The sequence below is a fragment of the Pongo abelii genome, chromosome 11 (genome assembly GCF_028885655.2).
Source record: "Pongo abelii isolate AG06213 chromosome 11, NHGRI_mPonAbe1-v2.0_pri, whole genome shotgun sequence".
Taxonomy (NCBI): domain Eukaryota; kingdom Metazoa; phylum Chordata; class Mammalia; order Primates; family Hominidae; genus Pongo; species Pongo abelii.
The window spans coordinates 52,927,229-52,949,179 of record NC_071996.2 but is presented as its reverse complement, the minus strand read 5'-3'; the positions used below and the strand labels follow the sequence as shown (position 1 = coordinate 52,949,179).

Sequence of the window (21,951 nt, the reverse complement as noted above, 5' to 3'; positions counted from 1 at the left end):
TATTGATCCTTCATTAGGATCCTAGTTAATCTTATCACCTTTTGCTTGACCACTTTCTATATTCTCCCAATTAATCTTCATCCTTGCACATCTTTCTCTGCAAGTTCATTGACACTGACACTAGAGTTACTCTTCAAAATCACAGATCTTATCTTGTTTCTCATTTATCCAAAACCCTCTAGTTTCACTTCATTGCCTCCAGAATATCAATACAAATCCATAGTGGGCATTTTAGGCCCCCTAGAAAATCAGTTCAACCTACGTTTCCCACCAGTCCTAACTAGCAATGTGCTGCCCTAGAGCCAGACCAGACTAATTCATCATGCACTGAAGGCTCTGACTTTCCCTCTATGCCTGTGCTCATGCCACACTATTTTGCTTAGAAAGGCTTTTCTTCCTGCTGTGTCACACTCAGCCCAAATTCAACTTTGTCTTTCAATATCCCAATTCTCTCTGATACGGTTTGGCTCTGTGTCCTCACACAAATCTCGTCATGAATTGTAGCTCCCATAATTCCCACGTGTTGTGGGAGGGACCCAGTGGAAGATAAGTGAATCATGGGGTGGTTTTCCTCATACTGTTCTCATGGCAGTGAAAAAGTCTCACAAGATCTGATGGCTTAATAAGGGGTTTCCTTTTTCACTTGGCTCTCATTCTCTCGTCTGCCACCATGTGAGACATGCCTTTCGCCTTCCACCATGATTGTGAGGCCTCCCCAGCCACATGGAACTGTGAGTCCATTAAACCTCTTTTTCTCTATAAATTACCCAGTCTCGGGTATGTCTTTATCAGCAGTGTGAAGATGGACTAATACACTCTCCCAGTCAGAGTTTATTGCCCCCTCATCTATTTTCCTATTACTTAATTGAAATAATATCAACATCTATCTTTCTTTTCTTTTGAGACGGAGTTTCTTTTCTTTTCTTTTTTTTTTTTTTCACTCTTGTTGCCCAGGCTGGAGTGCAGTGCCATGATCTTGGCTCACTGCAACTTTTCCCTCCTGGGTTCAAGTGATTCTGCTGCCTCAGCCTCCCAAGTAGCTGGGATTACAGGCGCATGCCACCATGCCCAGCTAATTTCGTATTTTTAGTAGAGACAGAGTTTCTCCATGTTGGTCAGGCTGATCTTGAACTCCCGACCTCTGGTGATCCACCCACCTCGGCTTCCCAAAGTGCTGGGATTACAGGCATAAGCCACCACGCCTGGCCCACCATCTATCTTTCTATGTTTGTTTAAGCTTTTTGAGCAGAGACAACTTTTCATAATCATTTCTGTAATTATGCTACCCCCAAGTAATTCAATACAAATTGAAATTAACTTCCAAATATCTTACCTCTTGGATTAGAAATCTATATATAGAAATCTAATAGGGCATTTATATTGAATAATCTTATATTTAAATCATATTATGTCACTAATGTTTTTACTTAGAGACTATGAATTGTAAGTGCCATTTTAAAGACAGGAAAATAAAATACAAAGGAGATCTTTGGTGGAGATCAGCCAATGAAATTGTGAAAGATTTTAGAGAAGAATTTGGTATTCCTCATCTTTAGTGCTATTTTTGAGACAGGCTAAGATAGAAGCACTAGCCAAATGTAACTATTTAAGTTTAAATTACTAAAATTAGAGAAAAAGGTAAAATTCAGTTATTTATTCACATTAGAAACATTCTGAGCACTCACTAGCCACATATGGCTAGTGACTACTGTATTGAATAGTGTTGGTGTAAACATTTTCATCATCACATAAAGTTTTTTCAACAGCATTGTTCTATTTCCCTTTTTTTCCTTTGTAGCATACACTTGATAATTCATTACTTATTAAGGTAAGATTCTACTCCTTTTTTGGTGTTTTGTTCTTTCTTTATTTTTATTTGCTCCTGCATTGTGAAATCCAGTGTTTGGTGTGTGTCGGAATGAATAACTATATGATTTTCCAAATACCTCTTATAAAATAACTGATATTCTTCCATGTCTTTGGAATTTCTTTCAATCCAGCTTCTTCTCAGCTGAGGTCATGCAAAAATGACTCACTTGCTTATGATACTTTCCTTGAGGAATTAAACCATAAACTGTATCCTTTTGTGCAAATCCCTTACACATCTCAGTTATGAATCTGTATGGCTCTCACTTCATTTATTCTGGCTTAGTTATCAGCATAAGCCTGTAAAAGTCAAATTTTGCTAACAAATGGAAGTAATAGCAAAGAAAGCTAAGGACAATTTATTTCTCTTAGGAGATGGGAAGCAGAGGTACAAACAACTTTTGTTCCACCACCCTTTTCACTTAAAACACACACACGCACACACACATGCATGCACACACACACACACACACACACACACACACAATCTTACTACTTGAAAATGAGGGAATTAGAGTCTAAATAAAATGGACAGAGGGACAGAGTACACTAATGTGAAGATCTCTTGTCAGTTGTACATTCTGAATAAACATTTCATCTTACCTGAATGCATAGGAAACTCGAACTTGTTTTCGGAACAATGAAGTCGTTACTCCTATCTCAGTATTACTTCTAAATTCTGGGCCTAGTTCAAATATTATTGTACATGTTTTATTTATTTGCAAAGTCATCTGCTTGCATGTAAAGCTCTCTGACTATACTGTAAGTATTTAAGCCAGGTGTGTCCCCTCATCTTTTTATCCCCAGCATATATTAGGAATGGGCTGATATAGCCCATTCCTCAAGTCCTGGGTAGTCCAGCCTTCCATATCCCTGGCCATATTCCTCATTCACCATTACCAGCCCTCCTTGCATTGTGTATCGTGGGAGAAGATTCCTAGAAGCAATATTCATCATCTCTCTTTTCAGTGATGGACAACTCTCTGCTGTGCCAAATATACTAACTTTAACCACCCACTGCCAAACTCACACCTCCTTGTTCAACAAGCCAGTTAAGGGCGTGAATGAATCTACGATGCTGAAGAGCCCTGTGGGCATCTTCTCACTGGGCACTGGCTAGAATGCAATCGGATTAGACTTTCACAATTGCTTTGTTTCCAAGCCAGGAAGGAGAAATCGAAGGCAATTCACCACCTTTCTATATCCAAGATGAAAACACAGCACTCTCCTAAACTTCAGAAGTATAACTCAGTGGGTTAGTACTTCAGATCTAGCCTGAGGCAAAATTATGATTTTTCCAAAAGATTTTCTTTTTTTAGCATTCTTTTCCTTACACACAGCCTTTGATCAAGCTACAGTTTTGAACTGATTACAGCTTTTGAAGCCTCAGAAGATTTAAAGACCCACATTGTTAACAATGGTGTTTTAGGTGTGTAGCGTATTACTCAGAGGAGTCGGGTAAGTGCAAAATCCTGAAATTTACACAAGGTTTGCAGCTGCCTCCTCCACTAGTCATGAGTGCAACCTGCTATGGTGGGTCTCAAATAAAGAAAAATCCTAAAGATAAAAATAATTAATTTAGCTTTGAGATCAGAGTCTAAAAGCTGCAGAAAGAATTTCCTATTTCCCTCCAGAAAGGAAAGAATTACAGTCTGCTCAGTTCCAATCAAGCCTTTCTATGACATATGGAACAACTAACTTCTTCTTTCCACAGAGAACAGCTTTCATTAATCAAGTTTCTCAACTTCTATAGAAGAAAGGCTGACATATAACTTAAACAAGTGGTTAAACCAAAAATATGTGTAGTTTTTATTTGGTTAATCAATGATTTAACAGCTTAAGCTGAACTTTTAGGACTTCATTTATTTTCAGTTTTCTTTATCAATAGAATTAGATCTAATTGACTACACAAAATTGCTCATTAAAAAGATTGGTGAACAAAAGGAAAAAAAAAACGAGAGAAAGTCAATTAAAATGGCAGCATAAAGACAGAGCCATTGATACTGGGAAGCTCCAGAAAGCTTATACATCATGTACAGATTTTTCTTTTTTCTAAAGCTTCCTTTTAAGAAGGTGGTATTGATCTTGTTTTGGACAAAAGCAAATATATTTTCCCTAGGCTCACCTTATGTTTTCTAAAGTTATCAGATTTATTTCTTTAAATCTTCTTTCTTTGGTCTGTTAACATAGCCTATCTGGGTAACTCATAAACAATACACAAAACTGTGTCCCTCTACTGAGACCAGGCTAATGCTTCCCTATATTAGCTTTGTTCTCTTTGCTCTTCCTTGTTGTGACTTTCCTCATCCTTTCATATTTACAGCTTAATATAAAAAAGCAAAAAAATTTAAAAATATGGCAGAGGATTGAGGATGGGGAAGAATATCTAAATCTCAGCAAAAAGGTACATGGGCCATGCATTTTTATTATCCCCATGTCTTGTCAGTATTGCATAGTCAATTTAGGGTGTCATTTTTTCAAGCACAATATTATGAAACAAGACACTCTATCTCTGCAGAGTTTGGACACAGGGAAGGTGATCACACTATGGTGCTGAAGAAAACTATGTATCAGATGACTTTGCTCTGGATTCATATATTTGATACCCAAATTGACATCCTTGAAGCTCTGGGTATTTTCTGAACAGAACATACTGGAAGCTAAATGCCTAGTGGGAAGTACCTTGACAGCCAACTAAAAAATTGACATTCGGAGCATACACTTTGGAGCATTAAGTGATTGAGAACAGCAGATAAGCATTCATACTTGAGAGTCCATTTTCCTTTTAAGTTGCATAGACGCCAATAATAATAGATCAAGGTTACCTTTTTACACTTTTGGCATCTGTCTTAAGCTACAGGATATAAATGCCCCAGACAATGCATACTTAAAATTGACTTTATACAGAATTTGGAGAGGGAGAGTAGTGATTGTGCAACCAGATTACAGAGGCCAGCCACATTCCAGCAAATTCACATTTACTCAGCATCTGGGATAGTTTAAAGCTCACAGAAAATGGGAATGAATGTTGACAAAGGTAGAATAGTATACATTAAGTTCAAAGATAATACAAACAAACCATATAACCAATGACATTTTCCATGAAGAGACGCCTTTAACAGGAATAGCGAGAGGCCGGGCTGCACAGCCCTTTGGGTGTCTAGACATTTGGGTGGAAGGAAACTAACCAAATTGTTCCAAATCCTTCTCTTTTGCACTGATTGAATCTGGCTGCAATGACTCAGCCTGTGTCTAAAACAGAACAACCCAGTCTTCCTCTTCTTCTTCCTCTACTGTTTCATATTTCAGAGTTGATAGTTTGGGTCAAGGAGGCTACAGACAGCATATGAACCTATTTATAAAAACCAGAAAGAGTTCACTGATCTTGAACCTTCCTAAGTGTTTCCTTCATTTACAGACACTCTGCCTTTCCTGAGTTATCAACCTTTAGGTGCTCAAACTAGACACATCTATAATGGACACGGCTGACCTCCACCAGGGAGGCCCTGCAGTCCTTAACACTGAGTACACTTGAAGGCAGGGGCTTCTCTTGACTCTTTTTTTTTTTTTTTGAGACGGAGTCTCGCTCTGTTGCCAGGCTGGAGTGCAATGGCGTCATCTTGGCTCACTGCAACCTCCGCCTGCCCCAGGTTCAAGCAATTCTCCTGCCTCAGTCTCCCAAGTAGCTGGGACTACAGGCATGCGCCACCACGCCCAGCTAATTTTTGTATTTTTAGTAGAGATGGAGTTTCACCATTTTGGCCAGGATGGTCTTGATCTCTTGACCTCGTGATTTGCCCACCTCGACCTCCCAAAGTGCTGGGATTACAGAAATGAGCCCCCGTGCCCAGCCTCTCTTGACTCTTAAATCTTTGTTGACTTCTCTGTGGGATTCCAAAACTAACTTCTAGTAAAAAACAAAAAAACAAAAAACAAAACAACAACAACAACAACAAAAAACGATGCAGGATATCTTTAGCTTTTTTTCCTTCTTACCGGATATTTGGACAGTTGCTGCTAATTGACTTGGTTGAAGATGTCCATTTTTGAGGTAGTTTACAGCCATGCTTCTAGGGTCACCTTTATCTAAGGGTCAAGGATTAAATTGGGATCTTGAGAAGGAAAGTGAGTATTGACATATATGTACACATTACAAAGGAAGCAAAAGAGCCTACTATCATTTAATTAAATAGAAATAAAACAGATAAGATTTTAAAGTGATGGTATTTTAAAATCTACCCACTACAAACAGGAATTGCAAGAGTTTCAAAACAGTGTCTACTAAGTGGAGAGAAAGGTAAACATTTAAGAAGAGAAAAACTGCCACACTAAGTCAGACTATCTTGTATCTAGAAAGTTTTTTTTCCTCTTTCAACAAGGGACTTTTTGTAAGAAAGTAGTTACTTCCTACATTTAACTCTGAAAGATAGGGATGTGCCCCAAACACATAATTTACTGTAATCAAACATGGATGATATTAAATTCTTCCAAATCACTGCTTACATTAGTTTATTATGCCCAATTGAATGATGTCATCAGTGCAGACAGCCAGAGAAAAACCATTAAGAACAAATACTACTTAGTAGTCTATATTCACTGGAGCATCTGAATTCTTAAAAGGGATGGTTGGCTAACCTCTGGAAGCACAGAATAGTCCTCATCTTCCACCTGCAGAGTTAGCCTGCCTGGGACCAAACCTGGCTCCACCACCATACTACTGTGTGACTGTTTTTATCACGGTTCTCCAGAGAAACAGAACCAACAGGATTTACACAGACAGAGAGAGTGCAAAAAGAGATTTATGTTAAGATATTGGCTCACGTGATTGTGGAGGCTTGATGAGTCCAAAATCTGATGGAGGAGGATGCAGGCTGGCAACTCAGGAGAGAACTGCAGTTGGAGTTCATAAGCAGTTTGTTAGCAGAGTTCCCTCTTACTCTGGGGATGGCAGTCTTTTGTGCTATTGGAGGCTTCCTTCCAATTGACTGGCCGAGGCTCACCCACATTATGGGAGCAATCTGTTTTACTAGAAGTCCACCGATTTAAATATAAATCTCATCCAAAAACACCCTCATGGAAACATCCAGAAAGTTTGACCAAATATCTGGGCATTGTACCCCAGCCAAGTTGGCATATAAGATAAATCATCACAATGACCTTGGACAGGCTACTTAACCTTGTTGTGCTTCACTATGCTCGTCTATAAAGGGAGATTGTTTAAAGTATGGGCACATACTTCATCAGATGATTGTGAGGATTAAATAGGTTCATTTCTAAGTGGAATGCTTAGCTCCAGTGCATAGCTCATAGAAAGCACTTTATTGCAGAACACTGGAAGAGAGGGGAACTTTCAAGATATCAAGTACACTCTGAGATTCAGAGTGGTGAAACGACTTCCCTAAAATTGCAGAGTTAGTTGTTTTAGGGATGAGATTACAATTCTAATGCCCCAGCACCAGTCCAACCACTATTGTAGAAAGCTTTACTGCTGCTTCCCTTGACTTGGGTAGACTCAACAACAGTGTATCAGATGAAATGTATTACCACTGGAATTTAGAATCCCTTCATTTCTGAGATGTTATTAAAATAAGTACTTGGTAATCATTATTGCAGAAATGTATGTTTGATTATTTATATCTACAGATTATTGAAAAAATACGTCTCTTGTCCACTGCATGATTTATTGAAACTGGGATTCCTTTATCCTTCTGCTGTTCCACATGAGACATTGTATTCCCTTGGGACAGACTGAACTAACACTAACACCTGGTGTTTCCACAGAACCTACCCTCTAAGTTTCAGTGAGAGTCAAGATACAACTAATTGAAAATACCTGCCTAGTTTGAGTTGTTTAGGTTTTTTTCTTTCTTTAAGGCTTAGATCTGCATTCCATCCCAGCCTGCTGAGAAGAGCTCTCTCTTTTGCAAAGCCTTTTCTTCCTTCCTATGCGAAATGTTACTCAGTCTGAGATTCTAGATCAGTGTTTCTCAAAGTGAGTTCTACCAAGATTATTTGGGTTATAATTACCTGCAGAGTTTGATAAAAATATAAGTAATTGGTCAGCACTGCAGAATCACTGAATTTGAATTTCTTGAGGGGAGATTTGGAAAAAGATACTTTTTATAAGGTCCTCATGTTGATCCTTATGCCATAAGAGCTTGAGAATCACTGCCCTCGATTACCTTGATCTTGCTAATAAACACTGCTTCACGGAATTTCAAAGCTGTAATAATGTCAATTAAAGTTTGTAGGTGGATCAATCTCCACTTAATTATGTTGCATTATACATTCCTTCTAGCTGAAAACAGTTTAGTTCTTCTGCATTAATGAAGTGTAGCTGTGCTTACACAGTGTTTCCTGATTTGAACTGCTAGGCTGGTGATTATTGTTAGCTGTGCCTTATAGAAGCTCCAAAATAGGTATCGCGTGTTTTAATGCTGACTGTTAACATTCACGGTTTATTACATTAAGTGCCAAATTTTTAATCACCGAGTGTAAAAGTTTCCATTTTCAAAGCACATTAAATCCCAATGATATTCTCGACTGAAGTCATTCACATCCTTAAGAAACGGTTTGGTAAGTATATTTGAAGGGCCAGTTGGTAACAGGTAGAAAGATACATGTGTAGGCCGGGCGTGGTGGCTCACGCCTGTAATCTCAGCACTTTGGGAGGCCTAGGCAGGCAGATCATGAGGTCAGGAGATCGAGACCATCCTGGCTAACACAGTGAAACCCCGTCTCTACTAAAAATACAAAAAAAAAAAAAAAAAATTAGGTGTGGTGGTGGGCACCTGTAGTCCCAGCTACTCAGGAGGCTGAGGCAGGAGAACGGCATGAACCCGGGAGGCGGAGCTTGCAGTAAGCCTAGATAGCACCACTGCACTTCAGCCCGGGTGACAGAGCGAGACTCCATCTCAACAACAACAACAACAACAAAAAAATACATGTGTAGATGTTGGTACTGATGATATAAACTTACACTGAGGAAAGAAGTCTTTGCAACCTCAAGGCGAAAATACCCACTGGAATTGATTCTTGACTCGTGCCTGACCAATTATCACTGACAATACTAAGATCAAGAACAATTTAACATTCAGTGAATGTTCACTACATTGAGGGACCTCTATGCATTATATTATTTAATCCTCCAACAAAAATAAATTAGATAACTTTATTGATCTCCATTTTTCAAAGATGAACTGGGGCTTGGAGCGGTCATGGCTCTTGCCCATAGTCAAACAGCCTGTCAGGGAAAGAGTGAGGATTTGAACACAGGTTGATCTGACCTCAAAGCCCTTGTTTTAACCTTGTCTTTCAGTAGACCAGCTTCCTGCTTCTGTTCTGTTCTGATGTTATTCATAAAGTGAAACAGCAGACAAAAAGAAAATGGGATTTGGCCTTTGAGAACAGTGTCAGGGCATCTTGAACATGCTGCCACTCCAAAATTAGAACCATGCCATTTTCGTTTTACTGCAGAGGAGTATGGCGCTGCCTGGGGCCCAGCTGAGCCGAGCTGAGGTTTGGAATAGCTCAATTACTAGTTAAATATGGACTCTGTGCAAGTCATTTATTTCTGTGGACTCCATTGATCATATGTAAATCAAGGGAGCTAAAATCACATGCCTTCAAGCTTCTGGTATTTTACAAATACTGTGATTTTTGTATATTTTCACAGAACTTTGGAACTAGCACGGATGATCTGGTCAGGAATCATTTGGCTATAAGGAAAAGAGATCCGCTCAAGCTTGCTTAGGTAAAGGAAGTTTATGGTAAGGAAAATGGCTTATCTCATAGAAACAAAGTTAAAGGATACAGCCAGGCTTCACAGGAAAGAAAAGTCATCATTTGTCTTCTGTTTTCCTTTTCTTCTGTATGGGGCTAAGGGATGTTCATTTCTGTGTGTTGTTACTTTGTTTCTCTCCAATTCTGAAGATTGGCTTTCTTTCCTCATTTGCTCATGGCCAGTCAGAGCTGCCCAACTGGCAGCACTCAACATTGACTCACTTCAGTCTCTGGGTATGAATTCCAAATTTTAAGACAAGAGCATCTAGCTGGTTAAGTGTGGGTTCCATGTCTAACATTAATTATTCAAACCAAAGAGATGGGATGGGATTGTTTGGTATTTGGTGCTGTTCTTTCAAGAAATGATTTTGGTAATTTATGCAGAGATTGATTATACAAACCTTTGTGAGAAATTGAGAATGAATCTCTAATGGATAGGATAGACATGGTTTGCACAAGGAGAAACAACAGCATTTTTTACTCTCTCTTATTCTAATTCTGTATCTTTGATGCTATTTTATTCTCATTCTTTCTCAGTGCCTTCATCTTACCTTTCATCCTGGTCTTTTCTGATCTCCTTGGTTCCTTTCCTTCCTCTACTCATGAAATTTCTCATTTCTTTGAGGCGCTGCAGTTAGGTCTTTGAGGTAGTAGCAAAACGAATCTGATGAAGAAATTTCTGCCTAGAGTTAAAATAAATACATGTTCATTTTTCACTGAGTGATTATTATGTGCCAAATCTAGTGCTAAGCCGTTCACATATACTATTTTATTTATTCCTCACTATAAACTCTCAAAATAAACATTAACTTATTTTTCCATCTGAGAAACTGAAGGTTCTGTGTAGTTAAGTAGTTTGTACAAGCTCACACAGCTAGTAAATGAAACTGCTGGGATTTAAATTCAGCCTCCAGAGCCTGAACCACTATATGCTATGGCTGCTATTGTCATATGTTATCCAAGCATGTGAAGCAGCAGGCTTATCCTGACTCACAAGAGCCAAGTGTTACATTTGCAGGAATTTTGAGAGCTGATTATTAAACGTGACCATTATGAAAATTTAAATTATACAAACTTATAATGAAATTACATTTATTTTAAAAAAGTAACACTTAAAACACATCACTAATTATGTTACTCTATTTGACCACTATATATGCATTTGAGTTTATTTCTATCACATCTGTATGGTAGAAATACTGCACCTCTCCCAAAATCTAGAGTATTTACACCACAGAAATTGACAACTGCCCATCTAAATGCAATTAAAATTTTTTAAAAAATGAATAAGTAGACAGCCATACAGGCACACAAAGTCCATCTAAAGGCTAAATAGGACTGTGAGCCACCAGTTTTTGACCTCTGGTTTTTTTGTTTTGTTTTTTGAGATGGAATCTCGCTCTGTCGCCCAGGCTGGAGTGCAGTGGTGCGATCTTGGCTCACTGCAACCTCCGCCTCCCAAGGTCAAGCGATTCTCCTGCCTCAGCCTCCCAAGTAGCTGGGACTACAGGCATGTGCCACCACACGTGGCTAATTTTTTGTATTTTTAGTGGAGATAGAGTTTCACTGTGTTAGCCAGGATGGTCTCCATCTCCTGATCTCGTGATCCACCTGCCTCGGCCTCCCAAAGTGCTGGGATTACAGGCGTGAGCCACCGTGCCTGACCCTTGACCTCTGGTTTAAAGAAATGCATCCACAATGAATGAATCTCAAGCACTCATGCCAGAGCACTCTTTTAAGTGTGGGCATCTGACATGACTACACATCTGCTCAATCATGACTGCCTCAGGAACCGCTTGTTGTCCAGACAAAAAAAAAGTAGTTAAATTAGTGCTAGCCAAAGGTTGTCTGTTGCGTAAGCTGAGGACTTTTTGAGGCCTGGCTAAGGTTTCCTGTCCTGCACAGCCAGGTATTTGCATTGGCAGATGTGGCATCACCACAGTCTCTGCCAAGAGGTGGCTGGACTTCTTGACTAAAGCAGTAGTGAGCAAGAAAGAGCTGACCCAGAGATTACGTTTTTGCTTACCCACAGCAGTGTACTTTTTATGCAGACACTGCCTTTGCATCTGTTTTAGACTTTATTTATTCATTAGTTCTTCTTTCTAGGTCAATGAGAAGCCAAAGAGAAGAGGGTCTTGCAGCTGGAGGGGATAAATATGTGATGGGGTGTGTGGGTGGTCATTTAATGTTGCTTTCTGGGCTGAAATGATGCTGGTTTGTTATATTGTCTGTGGAAGTAGCAATTATCCTTTTCTCTTTGACTGAGGTAGTTATTTTTGGTAAAAGCTATTAAGTCTTTTGAGTAAGAACATTTTGGGTACCCTGTGGTTGGCTGTCTATGTTTAGATCACTTGATCTGTGACCTTGGACAAATCTCCCAGCCTTTCCATTTCTCTCTTATTAAGTTGAAAATGATAGAGTGACTTTTCAGTAACTAGACAATTAAAAAAAGGTTTTAAAGAATTTTTTAACTTCTAGAATATTATTTCAATTCAATTATGATTTAATACTATTTCAATTTTTTAACTCCTAGAATGTTAATTCACATTTTAGCAGAGAAAAAAATCTTATTTATGTATTTACTTAAACAATTACCCCAGTTGCCACTAATTCATTTTGTGATGTGTGCTTTGGACACCACATCATATCCATAATGTATCCAACATTTGAATGCAGGAACCATACCCTTAGTTTCCTAAAAGTTTCTATGGTATGATTGTCTCAGTCCAAATTATGGTATATTGTTTCAAGTTGTGAACCTTTGGAGTATTTCTCTTCTGGGTAGCTCTAAAAAGCCTCTTCACTTCTACCTGGCTATTTGAGTGTAAGGACCAAAAAAATTTAATGAATACTATATATATAACTACACATATATTCTGTAAAATATCGCTGTGCTTTGCTATGAGGAAGACCCTGCTTTGCTATGAGGAAGACCCTAAAGGAATTGTAAACAATGTCTCTGGAGTCAACTATAGCAGTTTACATGAGAAAGATAATTATCGCCCAAAAAGCAGTATATAATCAAAGTCGAGTAACGATATAGACTATAAATATAAATGAGAAGAATCTCTCTTCACCATCCACTTAACCAATACTCTGGAAGAAATTCAGCTCTTCATTCACCCCATCAAATACGCTGAACTTTGTCATAGCATACTGTCTGCTCAGAGCTAGCGTGCACCCCTCTGCTAGAGCCACTTGAACAGTGTGCAGCCCAAGTGTGTTTGTTCCAAACTGTGAGTGGCACTTGTTATTAAAATCATGTAACATAAATCGATGAAATATCGTGCAGAAAGTGAGGTATGGGTTTTTTTGGTATGAAAACTAAATTGATTGCATTATGAAGACTTTTAAATATGAATGCCTAAAAACAATTACTAATGAATTAAATATTGCAAGAAAACTTTTATTTATTTATTTATTTATTTATTTATTTTTGAGACGGAGTCTCACTCTGTCGCCCACGCTGGAGTGCAGTGGCGCGATCTCGGCTCACTGCAAGCTCCGCCTCCTGGGTTCCCGCCATTCTCCTGCCTCAGCCTCCGGAGTAGCTGGGACTACCGGCGCCCGCCGCCACGCCTGGCTGATTTTTTTGTATTTTTAGTAGAGACGGGGTTTCACTGTTAGCCAGGATGGTCTCGGTCTCCTGACCTCGTGATCCGCCCGCCTTGGCCTCCTAAAGTGCTGGGATTACAGGCGTGAGTCACCACGCCCGGCCAAGAAAACTTTTTAAAAATTAGGGGCAGAAATCAGAAAAATTTATAGGAAGACTCCGCACTCACAATACTTGGAAGGTTCTTGCTCCATTTTAAATCAACCAAGACTGGGAATCACGGAGGATGCATTACGTGTGAACTGTATGCAAGATGCTGTAGAATTCCTATTAGCAGACTCTTAATCACAGGAAAACATGCCCCTGAATCAAAAGCTTAATGAAATAATGTACAGTTTTAAACATTTTAAATTGGAGTATTTATAAAGTGTATGTATCATTGTTAAGATTCCTTCTCTGATCACTTTTTTCTTTTTTTTTTTTTTTTTTTTTTGCTGTTGTAGTTGATTGGCAAATCAACTACTGGTCTTGCTTTCATCAAATTAGAGAATTTCTACTATATTGAGGATTTGGGAAAAGATAAAATCAGTTTTGTTGAATAGTTGGGAACTTGACTATAAAATTGTTGGTGTGATTTTCTCACTATAGAAGAACAAAGCAAAAAAAATTTTTTTTTGAGATGGACTCTCACTCTTGTTGCCCAGGCTGGAGTGCAGTGTCATGATCTCAGCTCATTGCAACCTCTGCCTCACAGATTCAAGCGTTTCTCCTGCCTCAGCCTCCCGAGTAGCTGGGATTACAGGCACATGCCACCACACCCAGCTAATTTTTGTATTTTTAGTAGAGATGGGGTTTCACCATGTTGGCCAGACTGGTCTTGAATTCCTGACCTCAGGTGATCCACCCGCCTTGGCCTCCCAAAGTGCTGGGATTACAGGCGTGAGCCACCACGCGCGGCCCGAAGCAACATTCTTACTTAAGAATAAACACACAAATGGCAAGACAATGCAAACTTCAGAGCAGGAGAGGTAAAAATCCATGCATAAGAGTAAAGAAAAGAGAAGGAAAGGCCCAGAAGAAGCTTTTGGAAAGATCTGGAAGAGCTAAGGACCTGATTATAAGTAGTAGGCCGTATTGATCCATTGACTAATTTTGATCAGAACAGTGAAATTATGAAAGCAATATTTTGAGGGAATTCTTCTGATAACAGTGTGCAGAATGAGATGGATCTTTAATGGCAAATATGTTTTTGAGGATTGTGCAAACTCAGATTATTGGTAATGCTGATCTGGAGCACTGTGATGAGAAGTATGAGGCTGAGGCTATTGTCTATAAGACGTGCTGTTTTCTACTCGTGATGCCTGACATGAGCAAGGGAAAGCAGGTTGCAGCACATCTATGCCTGATATTTGTAGGCCTCTGGTCAGATTAAGGGTAAAGATCGTAGAAGCATTTATGCCACCACAATAGCATGAGAGATTATAGAAGAAGGTATAAAATATTTTTTTTTCAAATACATGCTAATTTGGTTCCATGGATAAAATTATGTCATAAGTAGAATTTTTAATTTCTGTTTTGGAGTTAAGCAAGATTATGCTTTTCCTTATTATTCACATAAGGGAATCATTAGAATATAATCATGAAGAGCAGCAACACAGGATTTCGAGTAAGACAGAATTTTGTTCAAAATCCAGACCTGCCATTGGCTAGTTAAATAATTTGAGACAAATTTCCTGAACTCCTTAAAAATTTATTAAGTTGCTGTAAAATGGGAACTAAGTTACCTAGCTCATAAGGATCCAAAATAATAAGTTTATTGGCTAATATTAAAGGCAGTTAGCATACTGCCTATCACAAGCGTGGTCAATGAAATTCTGCTTAAAAATATTTTACTAATTTTTTTCTCATTAGGCCTTAAAAATAAAAATCCGTAAGATTATTATTCTAATGGTTGGAATTTTCTAGCTTCTGAGCCCCCAAATGAAACTGAACTAACTCTAGATAGAAAAATAAGTTAAAAAATATTTTTCCAGGTTTTTGGAAAAGAGATACCATTTCTTTTTCCACAAGAAACTAGATGTTATGAAATTCCTCCTCTGTCTGAGCCACTGTTTGCCTACTCTTTAAAGGCTTTATAAATGAGGGATCATCATGATTTTATGGTCTGAACTACAGGATGTTGGTATACTCATATACAGACATTTCAATGTATTTTTTTTCTCCTACTTCTATCCCCTGGGCAGTGATTTCTTGGCAATTCACATGCAAACACTGGGCATCCATTCACGGAATTTCTCAGTTTGTTTAGGAGAAGTTGTGATGTTCATTTGCCATAGGGTTTTGGCAAACTCCTGACAGAGAATTTCTTTATAAAAAAGGACAGAGCACTTAATTTGGCATGGCTCTTTCATCTGTAGGTTTGTATTTCCTGTCTTCTAGCATCGTTAAAAATATGTAGAAGCACACACATACCCATTCATTAAGCACTTTGAAGCAGCAGTTTGTAATATTTCCAAACAAAACAGTACTTTACCAACATGGTTGAGTGTCTCAAACATCTCTTTTCTATTGAATTCTACCAACTGATATTTGAGACAAAAAAGGAAGCCAAAAATGTAGGTTCTGGCTAGTTGTATAGTGTGTTGCTTGTGGTAAAGGAAGATTCAAATCAATTCTAATCCAAGAGAAATATCAGGAGTCATCATATTGTTCAGGGTGTGAATATCCTAGAACTGATTTCTTTGCAAAGCCTACTTCTTCCCTATGAACTTTTCTTTTGAAGCAAATGGTAAGCTTTTTTTGTAATGTAAAAATGATAAATTTTTTTCTTTTTAAAACAAATGGTAAGCTTTTGTTTGTAATGTAAAAGTGATAAAGCTGTGATATATTAAACACATATTATTTATAACAATGGCTTGAATTATTATAATCATTACCTCTATCACTGTTAATCATTCAAACACAGCTAATTCTAAGTCCTCAAGTGCTCAGAAAACAACATTAAAAAGTCTGACATTTGAAAAGTATGGAACATCATGGAACTGGCTTTAAAAAGGTATCCATTCGTGGCATGAAAATGTGAAGAACTTTCTTTCTTTGCAATGTGAGTTCAAGGAAACGCCCAAGAGTGGATGTTCCATTGTAAACGCTCTACCCCCAGCTTTTCAAAGGACACAGAAATTGCACCCAGCAAAGATGTCCTGTCAAAATAATTTAAAAGAAGAAAAAGAAAGTTGCTAGAGGGGAACTGGTACTCCAGATCAAAAAACAATTTTAAGTGGTCTATTTTGGTGGTCTGTGTTGAGACATACAACAGCCCAAGCTGCTGTTTTTCTAAGAGGTTAAATTTCAAAAAGAGGAAACAACAGCAAACAGGCTGCCAATTTACTCAACAATGTCACAACTGGCTGGAGTTCTGTTCAAAGTAAAACCGCTGATTTACAAATTCCTGGATTTACTCTCAAATATTAACACTTCTTAGGAAACTTTAGAGCTTACATGTCACATTTATGACTCCTAGGCAGACACAGCCCTCTCCAAACACATGGTCCTCATGACAACTCTTTGCCATGTATTTCAGCCCCACTAAGGGAAGCCACTGTCAACTCAACCTGTGATGCCAAGAAGCAGCCCAGGTACCAAGGAATACAGACTGGAGTCAACATTAGATGCGTTTCTGTATGGTGTAGTTTGGAGGAGGATGTTTACAGCACAATTCCACAATAATATGCTATAGCAGACAGAAGTTTCCCTTCTATCAGACACAAAGAACTAGTCAGGGAACGCAAGCTGGCTAGACCACGGTTCAGTTTTTCTCGTCTCCTTTCTGCAAGTGGAAAATCTGCTGGCTGGCAGTGGAAATAATAGGGAATCCACCTCAGAATGTTGGAGAAGAGGATGGGGGAGGAGTTGCAGTTCAGGAATCCTTCAAAGAAGATGTGTGGGGAGAGGAAGACAGCACACAGAAACAGGGAGAAGTAAGTGTTAAATAGCCAGTAACTCTAAAAATTCAGAGAGGTGTAACAGCATTTAAACATTCTATATCCCAAGCAGTGCTTCCCTCCAGAAAGCAGAAATTTCTCCAGGTTACTCAGCTGTAAGAAGGGTCCAGGCTCCAGTCAGAGAATAAATTTAAAGTAGGTCTGGTGAAGGTTGCAGGACTGCATATATAAATATACTAATTTAATTTTTTTTCCTTTCTTTCTTTCTTTTTTTTTTTTTTGAGATGGAGTCTAGCTCTGTCACCCAGGCTGGAGTGCAGTGGCATGATCTCAGTTCATTGCAAACTCTGCCTCCTGGGTTCACGCCATTCTCTTGCCTCAGCCTCCCGAGTAGCTGGGACTACAGGCACCCGCCACCACGCCAGGCTAATTTTTTGTGTTTTTAGTAGAGACGGGGCTTCACTGTGTTAGCCAGGATGGTCTCGATCTTCTGACCTTGTGATCCGCCTGTCTTGGCCCCCCGAAATGCTGGGATTACAGGCGTGAGCCACCGCGCCCGGCCTCTAAATGTATTTTTTAAGAAGAGAAACAATGTACACTCCTTTTTAAGAAGGGAAATGCGTACTCCTTTAACTAGAAAAGGACTCAAGTTGTCATTCAAAAAAAATGTGTGCAAACAACTAGAAAAACATAAGACACTCCACTAAAAGTTGCATGACTATAAATTGTACTGTATGCATTCATTTTTATTTATTTATGTGTTTGTTATTTCATCTGTGTCTATTATCTATCTATCTACTTATCTATCTTCATGATCATCATCTGTCTCCTTGTTAGTTTACCTAGTTATCCTTGGAAAAGGAACAGCTATAAGAAAAATTATTAGGGGAAATAATAGTGTTAATCATAACTACATACAAAGTTTCTATGACATCGCTAGGTGTTTTTAAATAAATCTCTGTTATTCATCTAGAAATGAAAACACACATTGTGATAGAGCACACATTAAACACCTTATTGCTAACTGAGTTATGTCTATCTTCTGTAAGTACATAAGTAGTAGCTAAGATTTATTGAGTGGTTCTCACCTGCCAGCCTCTGTGCAAGGCACTTCACATATATCATACATTTGATCCTTATAAGAATTTTAGTGAGATAGAGCTCATTATTATCGTCTTTTTCAGTTGATGAGACTGAGGCTTGGAGAAACAACTTGGCAAAGGCCCACTAAGTATAGCCATGTGTCATGTTTCAGGGGATAAATGATTTGACTCTAGATTTATCCAAGTTTGTTCAATAACTAGTAATGTTGTAAATGGATCTTCATAGTTCCTAAGAAAGAGATTTTAGAGGATTTGGAGGAAAAAAATGCACGAAAAAGCCTAGTGGGCTGAAGAGTTAATGGACTTTGGAAGCAGATGGCCTGGGTTTATATTCTGGCTCTACCACTTTTTAGCTGCGTGATCTTAGGCAACTTATTGATATTTTGGAAAGTGAGATTATCTTTCATTGTTTAATCTTGCCAAATGAATGTGTAACTTTAGCACTGACTTTACTGAATCCCTTTAGTTCTTTATGTAGGTGATGGTCATAATTAATTTTATAACTATATTTCTTAACCAGAAATAAATAGAGCTAGTAATTCTTTTTTTTTTTTTGGATCTTTCATAACAAGCAGGTAATGTTTTTCAAGTAATATTTTCAAGCTGTCATACGAGGATGACACTGAAAAGTACCCACCAGAAAGACTTACTTGGGTTATTGTCCACAGCTAGATATAATTCATTCTTGCTCTTAGGTTATAATAAGGGAAACTCGAAGTTTCAAGAAAACATCTTATGAAAGATGGTTTCAATTTTAAATAATATTTACCAGGAATAATAAAATCCTAATAACCCTGTAACTAAGCTTTGGGTTACTTCTTATATGATTCACTTTAATCAAATGTGTAACCTCATGTATCATTTTTTTAAAGAATTTCCAATCCCAGCACTTTGGGAGGGTGAGGTGGGCGGATCATGAGGTCAAGAGATCGAGAGCATCCTGGCCAACATGGTGAAACTCCGTCTCTCCTAAAAATACAAAAATTAGCTGGGCATGGTGGCTCACACCTGTAGTCCCAGCTGTTCGGGAGGCTGAAGCAGAAGAATCACTTGAACCCAGGAGGCAGAGGTTGCAGTGAGCCGAGATTGCACCACTGCATTCCAGCCTGGTGACAGAGCGACACTCTGTCTCGAAAAAAAAAAAAAAAAAAGGAATTTCCACTCTCATTTTGTTAGTTCCACAAAAACACTCAGAAAATGTTACTAAAAATGCCTCTTTATACTGAAAGGATTAATTTCAGATATCTTTTTATTTACCCCAGGTTAAGAGTATGAACCTTACCAACAAGTAAAAATGTGTCATGTTAATTTTTTCAACATCAGCAAACATGTCAAAAGATGGAGCACTGGAAGCTGCATTTTAAACAAATGCCCCAGGTAATGCATACTGAAAATGCAATCCTGATGTCCTAGGTGGCAGGATTATTGTTGTTTGGAGAATGCTCGTGTAAATTTTTTTTCCAGTCTTCTCTCCTCACTTTCCGTGCCTAAGGAGTCTAAGTCCCACTGCCCCTGCTAATTGTCCCTGGTTAATTAGAATGAAGAATGACCCCTGAACCAACATGGGCCCATGAGCCGCACTGGTGAATTGTCATTCAGACCCAAAGGCTGGTGAGTCTTCCTGGGCATTGAGAAGCAACAGAAAGCCAGTATGTTCTTTGATTAAAGATTAATTTTCTAGCCCCAGAGTTGGAACTAAAATATGTAGATATGATAGTGGCAAGAGACAGACAAATGCCTAGGCAGATAAGGGGTGTCCCTGTAGAAACTCTGACCCGCCCAGGTCATTGTGCACCAGGGGTTTGCCTAAACATGCCCATGGTGAAAAATTTCATCCCTTAACACATGCAGTGTACAGTGGCTCAGACTAAGGGCCTGCAGGCACATTGGAAAGACAGGGTAGAGTCACCAAAAATTCGCTCCTTATGCAGGGGAAGAGCCTGGCCTCCAGCTTGTGTGTGGTGGCCTGGTATTCAATTTGTGAGATGGAAACCTGTGTCCAGGACCCCTTTCTTTGCTGACAGCTTTCCTTTCGCTTAATAAATTCCACCCTCCTCACCTGTCAATGTGTCCACATGCCTAATTTTTCCTGATTTGAGACAAGAACCCGGATTCAGCTCAACTAAGAAGCAAAAAATCCTGCATCAGATCTACAGATAGATAGACATAGACCTAGATATAGATACAGATATAGGTGTAGACACAGATGTAGATACAAATACAGGTAAAGGTATCTTTACAGAGAACACACCCACATAGTATGAGTAAAACAAAAAGTTAACACCACTCCCCAAGCCAAGTATGTAAAAAGAGGAGACTAGCTTAAGAGAAATAAAATCTTGTGGCTTCTTATTTCCCAGGAAGATTATAGTGTATGCCAAAAATGGATGTAATATTTAGTCTCAGTTGGGATTGCCTGTCTTACATTTAAGGCAGATGGGCTTCAACTACTATTGCAGATAATTGGTGACCTAAGGCAGAAAGCTTTGTTACAAGGTGGCAGATGGAAGGAGAGAGGTACAAGCTCCCAAAAATGACTCTCCCAGAGTATCTTAAAATACTCCTGGACAGGGATGATCATCTTTGGCCCATTTGCCAAGAAAAACTGAGAACAGATTCCATAAAGAAAAAATTAAACCGATATGAGTAGAGAAATGTGTCTTGCACTTGGTTTGTATGAGATATCATAGATTCCTCCTAAAAAATCCCTTACCTTTGATTTTTTTCTTGATATCACGTGTAGTTTTCTGTTCTTTGTAATGAAATAATTCCTAACCAAGATTGCCACAATAGGCAAACAATTAGAAATATTAGAGCATGAATTTACAGGGTACCTTGGCTATTTGTTTCATTGATGCCTGAAATTCCATATTAGGTTTTTATTTTTTTCATGTCATTTTTAATTTCATGTCATTCTTTCGGTTTCTACTCATTCAAATATAAATATCTCTGAGAATAGCAATTACTCCTGAGTCCATATATTATGTATACCCTCAGAATTATATCAGAAATTTTTCTTGTGAACACTTTTTGGTAGAGAAAAAAGCACCTGATGTGGTAGGAGGGGTGGAAGTGATGCTACTGTCCTTGCTGCCAACTTCTTCTACAATGACTGCCCCTGCCACTGTGGTCTTCCTAAAGATGGGGGTCTTTGTTCCTAAAGTATGATTCGGAGAGCCCCTTGTTACTGTGTTCTACCTGGCAGGATTTGAGTTAGGCATTTCAGATGTATTCAGGCAGGAATTTCTCACAATAACCCTATGATGTTGGCATTATTATTAATGTTCTACAGATGAAGACTTACAGACTTAGAGGATCAGAGTGGTAAAGAAACTAGCTCAGAAAGAGCTGAATTGGAACCCAGGTCTGTCTGCCTGACTCAAAGTCTGTGGATTTTTTTGTTTTGTATTTTTTGAGACAGAGTCTTGCTCTGTCACCCAGGCTGGAGTGCAGTGGTGCAATCCTGGCTCACTGCAACCTCTGCCTCCCAGGTTCAGACAATTCTCCTGCCTCAGCCTCCTGGGTAGCTGGGATTACAGGCAAGCGCCATCACGCCTGGCTAATTTTTGTGTTTTTAGTAGAGACAGGGTTTCACTATGTTGGTCAGGCTGGTCTCCAACCTCTGACCTTGTGATCCACCTGCCTCGGCCTCCCAAAGTGCTGGGATTACAGGTGTGAGCCACCGCACCCAGCCAAAGTCTGTGTT

General features: G+C 38.8%; 1 long non-coding RNA gene across 1 annotated transcript; it reads left to right on the top strand.

Annotated features, from left to right (window-relative positions):
• Nucleotides 1–672: 672 nt before the first annotated feature.
• Nucleotides 673–20,303, top strand: LOC103889959 (uncharacterized). Its single transcript, XR_654315.4, has 6 exons — nucleotides 673–731; nucleotides 1,799–1,828; nucleotides 2,001–2,076; nucleotides 2,770–3,324; nucleotides 16,167–17,178; nucleotides 19,508–20,303. It is a non-coding gene; the product is annotated as an uncharacterized LOC103889959 (long non-coding RNA).
• The last annotated feature ends 1,648 nt before the right edge of the window (nucleotides 20,304–21,951 follow it).